This window comes from Bos indicus, chromosome 3 (genome assembly GCF_029378745.1).
Source record: "Bos indicus isolate NIAB-ARS_2022 breed Sahiwal x Tharparkar chromosome 3, NIAB-ARS_B.indTharparkar_mat_pri_1.0, whole genome shotgun sequence".
Lineage (NCBI taxonomy): Eukaryota > Metazoa > Chordata > Mammalia > Artiodactyla > Bovidae > Bos > Bos indicus.
Genome location: NC_091762.1, coordinates 43,394,137 through 43,402,591, shown reverse-complemented (window position 1 = coordinate 43,402,591; position 8,455 = coordinate 43,394,137). Strand labels below are relative to the sequence as shown.

Here is an 8,455-nt window from a genome sequence, read left to right as displayed (position 1 = left end):
GAGCTGAACTGAAGTGACCCTGTCACAAGTTGTCTGAAACATGTTCACATCAGCCAAATCCATTTCCACCTATCCATGGGATTTCTCAGATAATTCTTCTGAGCTTCTGTTCCTTTCTCTGCTCTGTATCTACACTGGTTCAACCCTGTCATCTCAGGACTTGCTGCAGGTCTTTTGCTCACTGACCTACTTGGACCCTCTTCTCCAGCTCGACCCTTGGTGCTAGTTTCTGGAGATGGGCTTATGTTCAGTTCGACTCCATGCCCTGAAGCTCTGTGGCAAGGGTGTTCCTGGCCTCTCCTGCTCCTGCTTACCCGGCTTGGCTCAGCTTATCATGTTTCCTCATGGTATGTGAGTGTTTCAGTGTTTATCTCCTTCGTGTTCTGACTGGAGTCAAGGTTGAGGAAACCTGAGCGCTGCTCTGAGTTGTTTAACAAAACCGAAAAGCTCAAGGGAATATTCATAATTAATTCATCGTTCATTCATTGTCCATTGTGTGCTGGGTACTGAGACCACCAAGGCAAAAATAATAGACACTGTGTGTCTTCACAGAATTGAATTAACAGCAAAGGAGGAAGTCATTTCAAGGCAGCCTTTTATGTATGTGATTTACTTGTCATTGAGTTACCTAGTAGACATAGTTGATGGGACATTTAGGCAAGAGTGATAAGACAAAGAGGGAGCGTCAGTGTCCTGAATAGCAGCTATTAATTGCTCTAGCACAGTAGTTGTCAAACTGAGGTGATTTTGCTTCCCACTCCTGCCCCAGAGACACACAGCAATGTCTAGAGACACTGGATATTACAATTGAGACAGTGCTTCATAGTGGTTAGATGTCAAGGTTGCTGCCAAACATCCTACAGTGCTTAGGACAGTCCCCCATAACAAAGAATTATCAAGTCTAAAAGGCCAGCAGTTCTGAACTTGAGAATCCTTGGCTAGTGTATGTGTCAATTGTATGTTTCTGAGAAAGCAACTCTCAAGAAAGCTTCCTTTGGCCTGTTGTTTGTTACTGTTAGTTGCAGCTGACATTCATTGAGGGCTTACTATATGCCAGGTATTTATTGTAAACAGTTTAAGTGGATTATCTCATTTAATCATCAAAAACTCTATGCTGGATAGAGACAGTACCAGGGCAAGTGAGAGCTGCACGGGCACTTGGAAACTCTCTGCCTCTCGGAGGAAAGATAATTAAAAATGGGCAAAGGAGATCGTAAGAGGGAAAATGTTATCATATGCATCCTTTGTGCAAACTTGCCAGGAGGAGCACAGGAAGAAGCACCGGGATGTTTCAGTCAACTTCTCAGAGTTTTCTAAGAAGTGCTCAGAGAGGTGGAAGACCATGTCTGCTACAGCGAAAAGAAAATTTGAAGAAATGAAAAAGGCAGACAAGGCCCGTTATGAAAGAGAAATGAAAACTTATATCCCTCCTAAAGGGGAAACAAAAAAGTTCAAGGATCCCAGTACACCCAAGAGGAATCCTTCAGCCTTTTTCTTGTTTTGTTCTGAGTATTGTCCAAAAGTCAAACATGACCATCCTGGCCTGTCCATTGGTGATGTTGCAAAGAAACTGGGAGAGACGTGGAATAACACTGCTGCAGATGACAAGCAGCCCTATGAGAAGAAGGCTGCTAAGCTGAAGGAAAAGTACGAAAAGGATATTGCTGCATCCCGAGCTAAAGGGAAGCCTAATGCAGCAAAAAGGGAGTCATCAAGGCTGAAATAAGCAAGAAAAAGAAGGAAGAGGAGAAAGATGAGGAAGATGAAGAGGAGGAAGAAGATGAAGAGGATGAGGAGGAAGAAGAAAATGATGAATAAGTTGGTTCTAGTGCAGTTTTTTTTTTTTTTTTTTTGTCTATAAAGCATTTAACCCCCCTGTGCACAACTTACTCCTGTTAAAGAAAAGCATTGAAATATAAGGCTGTGTAAGATTTGTTTTAAAACTGTACAGTGTCTTTTTTTGTGTAGTTAACACAGTACCAAATGTGTCTTTAGATAGCCCTGTCCTGATGGTATTTTCAATAGCCACTAGTCTTGCCTGGTGCAGTATGAGGGTTGTAGATAGGCATGGAAATTTAAAGCAGGTTCTTATGGTGCACAGTGTAAATTAGGTATATATGGGGATGGTAGTTTTTTCATCTTCAGTTGTCTCTGACGCAGCTTATACGAATAATTGTTGTTCTGTTAACTGAATTACCACTCAGTAATTACAAATAAAGAAAAAACTGCAGCTGTTTTGTTGACATTCTGAATTCTTCTAAGTAAACACAATTTTTTAAATTAGTATTGTGTTTTTCATAGGTCTGAAAATTTTTCTTTTTAAGGGGAAGCTAGTCTTTTGCTTTTGCCTATTTTGGATCACACGAATTATTACAGTGTTTATCTTTCATATAGTTAGCTGATAAATAAAAAGCTTTTGTCTACGCACCCTGCGTATCCATGATGAGGGTATAAAAGTTGAATTGAGACAGTTTTCATCCATAACTGAAACTTAAGTCTTGACCAGTTAATAGCAGATTTCACATAGCCCAGTTATGTTTACAAAGTGAAGAGTAATGGGATTACTCACAGCATGGGATTATTAGAATCAAACATTTTGAAAGTCTGTCCTTGAAGGACTAATACAAAAGTATGTTCTAGTCTTTACGTGAAGACTCTATACTCTTTAACTCCCATTACCATGTAATGGCAGTTTTATTTGGAGTTCCTATGTTTGTTTGTTTTTTGTTTTTTTTTGGAGTTCCTATGTTAAAGACCTGAGAATGTATCCCCAAAAGCGTGAGCTTAAAATACAAGGCTGCAGAAGCTTAGGTCCCTTTGTTTATCTTTGCTTTTGTTTCCAGTATTCTGGGAGGTGGGTCATAGAGGATCCTGCTGTGATTTGTCAGAGAGTGTTTTGCCTATGTTCTCCTCTAGGAGTTTTATAGTTTCTGGTCTTACGTTTAGATCTTTAATCCATTTTGAGTTTATTTTTGTGTATGGTGTTAGAAAGTGTTCTCAGTTCAGTTCAGTTCAGTTGCTCAGTCGTGTCCGACTCTGCGACCCCATGAATCACAGCACGCCAGGCCTCCCTATCCATCACCAACTCCCAGAGTTCACCCAGACTCATGTCCATCGAGTCAGTGATGCCATCCAGCCATCTCATCCTCTGTTGTCCCCTTCTCCTCCTGCCCCCAATCCCTCCCAGCATCAGAGTCTTTTCCAGTGAGTCAACTCTTCGCATGAGGTGGCCAAAGTACTGGAGTTTCAGCTTCAGTATCATTCCTTCCAAAGAAATCCCAGGGCTGATCTCCTTCAGAATGGACTGGTTGGATCTCCTTGCAGTCCAAGGGACTCTCAAGAGTGCAACCACAGTTCAAAGCATCAATTCTTCAGTGCTCAGCTTTCTTCACAGTCCAACTCTCACATCCATACATGACCACTGGAAAAACCATAGCCTTGACTAGACAGACCTTTGTTGGCAAAGTAATGCTCTGCTTTTCAATATGCTATCTAGGTTGGTCATAACTTTCCTTCCAAGGAGTAAGCGTCTTTTAATTTCATGGCTGCAGTCACCATCTGCAGTGATTTTGGAGCCCAGAAAAATAAAGTCTGACACTGTTTCCACTGTTTCCCCATCTATTTCCCATGAAGTGATGGGATGCCATGATCTTCGTTTTCTGAATGTTGAGCTTTAAGCCAACTTTTTCACTCTCCTCTTTCACTTTCATCAAGAGGCTTTTTAGTTCCTCTTCAGTTTCTGCCTTAAGGGTGGTGTCATCTGCATATCTAGGGTTATTGATATTTCTCCCGGCAATCTTGATTCTAGCTTGTGCTTCATCCAGCCCAGCGTTTCTCATGATGTACTCTGCATATAAGTTAAATAAGCAGGGTGACAATACACAGCCTTGACATACTCCTTTTCCTATTTGGAACCAGTCTGTCATTCCATGTCCAGTTCTAACTGTTGCTTCCTGATCTGCATATAGGTTTCTCAAGAGGCAGGTCAGGCGGTCTGGTATTCCCATCTCTTTCAGAATTTTCCAGTTTATTGTGATCCACACAGTCAAAGGCTTTGGCGTAGTCAGTAAAGCAGAAATAGATGTTTTTCTGGAACTCTCTTGCTTTTTTGACCATCCAGCAGATGTTGGCAATTTGATCTGTGGTTCCTCTGCCTTTTCTAAAACCAGCTTGAACATCTGGAAGTTCATGGTTCACGTATTGCTGAAGCCTGGCTTGGAGAATTTTGAGCATTACTTTACTAGCATGTGAGATGAGTGCAATTGTGTGGTATTGTGAGCATTATTTGGCATTGCCTTTCTTTGGGATTGGAATGAAAACTGACCTTTTCCAGTCCTGTGGCCACTGCTGAGTTTTCCAAATTTGCTGGCATATTGCGTGCAGCACTTTCACAGCATCATCTTTCAGGATTTGAAATAGCTCGACTGGAATTTTATCACCTCCATAGCTTTGTTCGTAGTGATGCTTTCTAAGGCCCACTTGACTTCACATTCCAGGATGTCTGGCTCTAGGTGAGTGATCACACCATCGTGATTATCTTGGTCATGAAGATCTTTTTTGTACAGTTCTTCTGTGTATTCTTGCCACCTCTTCTTAATATCTTCTGCTTCTGTTAGGTCCATATCATTTCTGTCCTTTATCGAGCCCATCTTTGCATGAAATGTTCCCTTGGTATCTTTAATTTTCTTGAAGAGATCTCTAGTCTTTCCCATTCTGTTGTTTTCCTCTATGCATTGATCTCTGAGGAAGGCTTTCTTATCTCTTCTTGCTATTCTTTGGAACTCTGCATTCAGATGCTTATATCTTTCCTTTTCTCCTTTGCTTTTCGCTTCTCTTCTTTTCACAGCTATTTGTAAGGCCTCCTCAGACAGCCATTTTGCTTTTTTGCATTTCTTTTCCATGGGGATGGTCTTGATCCCTGTCTCCTGTACAATGTCACGAACCTCTGTCCATAGTTCATCAGGCACTCTATCTATCAGATCTATTCCCTTAAATCTATTTCTCACTTCCACTGTATAATCATAAGGGATTTGATTTAGGTCATCCCTGAATGGTCTAGTGGTTTTCCCTACTTTCTTCAATTTAAGTCTGAATTTGCCAATAAGGAGTTCATGATCTGAGCCACAGTCAGCTCCTGGTATTGTTTTTGCTGACTGTATAGAGCTTCTCCATCCTTGGCTGCAAAGAATATAATTAATCTGATTTCGGTGTTGACCATCTGGTGATGTCCATGTGTAGAGTCTTCTCTTGTGTTGTTGGAAGAGGGTGTTTGCTATGACCAGTGCATTTTCTTAGCAAAACTCTATTAGCCTTTGCCCTGCTTCATTCCATATTCCAAGGCCAAATTTGCCTGTTACTCCAGGTGTTTCTTGACTTCCTACTTTTGCATTCCAGTCCCCTATAATGAAAAGGACATCTTTTTTGGGTGTTAGTTCTAGAAGGTCTTGTAGGTCTTCATAAAACCATTCAATTTCACCTTCTTCAGCATTACTGGTTGGGGCATAGACTTGGATTACTGTGATATTGAATGGTTTGCCTTGGAAACGAACAGAGATCATTCTGTCATTTTTGAGATTGCATCCAAGTACTGCATTTCAGACTCTCTTGTTGACCATGATGGCTACTCCATTTCTTCTAAGGGATTCCTGCCCACAGTAGTAGATATAATGGTCATCTGAGTTAAATTCACCCATTCCAGTCCATTTCAGTTCTCTGCTTCCTAGAATGTCAATGTTCACTCTTGCCATCTCCTGTTTGACCACTTCCAATTTGCCTTGATTCATGGACCTAACATTCCAGGTTCCTATGCAATATTGCTCTTTACAGCATCGGACCTTGCTTCTATCACCAGTCACATCCACAACTGGGTATTGGTTTTGCTTTGGCTCCATCCCTTCATTCTTTCTGGAGTTATTTCTCCACTGATCTCCAGTAGCATATTGGGCACCTACTGACCTGGGGAGTTCCTCTTTCAGTATCCTTATCATTTTGCCTTTTCATACTGTTCATGGGGTTCTCAAGGCAAGAATACTGAAGTGGTTTGCCATTCTCTTCTCCAGTGGACCACATTGTGTCAGACCTCTCCACCACGCCCACCCATCTTGGGTGGCCCCGCAGGGCATGGCTTAGTTTCATTGAGTTAGACAAGGCTGTGGTCCTAGTGTGATTAGATTGACTAGTTTTCTGTGATTATGGTTTCAGTGTGTCTGCCCTCTGATGCCGTCTTGCAGCACCTACCGTCTTACTTGGGTTTCTCTTACCTTGGACGTGGGGTATCTCTTCATGGCTGATCCAGCAAAGCACAGCCACTGCTCCTTACCTTGGACGAAGGGTATCTCCTCACCACCGCCCCTCCCGACTTTGAATGTGGAATAGCTCCTCTAGGCCCACCGGCGCCCTCGCAGCCACCGCTCCTTGGACGTGGGGTTGCTCCTCCCGGCGCTGCCTCTGGTATCGGGTGTGGGGCAGCTCCTCCTGGCTGCCGCCCCTGACCTCGGACCTGGGGTAGCTCTTCTCGGCTGCTCCTGCACTGTTGCAGCCTGGTGCTCCCGGCTGCTGCCCCGGACGTGGGGTAGCTCCTCTTGGCTGCGCTCTGCGTGCCGTCGCAGCTGCCCGCACTCTGTGTTCTAGTTTCTAGCGTTCTAGTTTCATTCTTTTACAAGTGGTTGACCAGTTTTCCCAGCACCGCTTGTTAAAGAGATTGTCTTTAATCCATTGTATATTCTTGCCTCCTTTGTCAAAGGTAAGATGTCCATAGGTGCGTGGATTTATCTCTGGGCTTTCTATTTTGTTCCATTGATCTGTATTTCTATCTTTGTGCCAGTACCATACTGTCTTGATGACTCTGGCTTTGTAGTAGAGCCTGAAGTCAGGCAGGTTGATTCCTCCAGTTCCATTCTTCTTTCTCAAGATTGCTTTGGTTATTCGAGGTTTTTTGTATTTCCATACAAATTGTGAAATTATTTGTTTCTAGCTCTGTGAAAAATACCGTTGGTAGCTTGTTAGGGATTGCATTGAATCTATAGATTGCTTTGGGTAGTATACTCATTTTCACTATATTGAAAACATGGTATATTTCTCCATCTATTAGTGTCCTCTTTGATTTCTTTCACCAGTGTTTTATAGTTTTCTATATATAGGTCTTTATTTTCTTTAGGTAGATATATTCCTAAGTATTTTATTCTTTTTGTTGCAATGGTGAATGGAATTGTTTCCTTAATTTCTCTTTCTATTTTCTCATTGTTAGTGTATAGGAATGCAAGGGATTTCTGTGTGTTGATTTTATATCCTGCAACTTTACTATATTCATTGATTAGCTCTAGTAATTTTCTGGTGGAGTCTTTAGGGTTTTCTATGTAGAGAATCATGTCATCTGCAAACAGTGAGAGTTTTACTTCTTCTTTCCCACTTTGGATTCCTTTTATTTATACACAATGGAGTATTACTCAGCCATTAAAAAGAATACATTTGGATCAGTTCTAATGAGGTGGATGAAACTGGAGCCTATTATACAGAGTGAAGTAAGCCAGAAAGAAAAACACCAATACAGTATACTAACGCATATATATGGAATTTTAAAAAAAGGTAACGATAACCCTGTAAGCGAGACAGCAAAAGAGACACAGATGTATAGAACAGTCTTTTGGACGCTGTGGGAGAGGGAGACGGTGGGATGATTTGGGAGAATGGCATTGAAACATGTATAATATTATATATGAAATGAATCACCAGTCCAGATTCGATGCATGATACTGGAGGCTTGGGGCTGGTGCACTGGGACGAACCAGAGGGATGGTACGGGGAGGGTGGAGGGAGGGGGGTTCAAGATGGGGAACACGTGTATACCTGTGGCGGATTCATGTTGATGTATGGCAAAACCAATACAATATTGTAAAGTAATTAATCTCCAATTAAAATAAATATATTAAAAAAAATACAAGGCTGCCATATTGTTTTTTTGTTGTTTGTCCCAGCAAAGGCTCTGGGGGAAAAAGTGCTGGCTATAAATGTCTTCTCCTATTTATCTAAATACAGACTGTTTAGGAAACTTGAGACGCTCACTTAAAGGTATTTTTTAATTAATTAGACTGACTTTTAAAACTGTATACCACGTTTAAAATCAGGTTTATCTTCCTATATTATGGGTTGCCCCTTTATAAGTTGAATAGACATGAGGGGAAAAGACACTTTGTATTTCAGTATGAGTTATCTGATTTATTTGAATTTTACTTTTGTTTACAAAACTCAAGCTCATATATTAGGGTCATATGTTTATCTGCTTAGCAGTTTGGGGAACAATTTGGCAATTTTGTGGCTTTTGAGATTATTGTTCTCTTAAAGTGCCAGTGTTTTAAAGTAGCATTCTTGTAATTTTACATGCTTTTGTGAGGGAGTGCTGTTTTATTATAGAATTTTGACTTGGGTTCTTTCCATTTGCTTTTGTTTATGTAATTTC

At 41.3% G+C, this 8,455-nt stretch overlaps 1 pseudogene; it reads left to right on the top strand.

The window, feature by feature from the left end:
* The first annotated feature begins 1,195 nt into the window (after window positions 1-1,195).
* LOC139182187 (high mobility group protein B1 pseudogene) lies at window positions 1,196-5,083 on the top strand (annotated as a pseudogene).
* The last annotated feature ends 3,372 nt before the right edge of the window (window positions 5,084-8,455 follow it).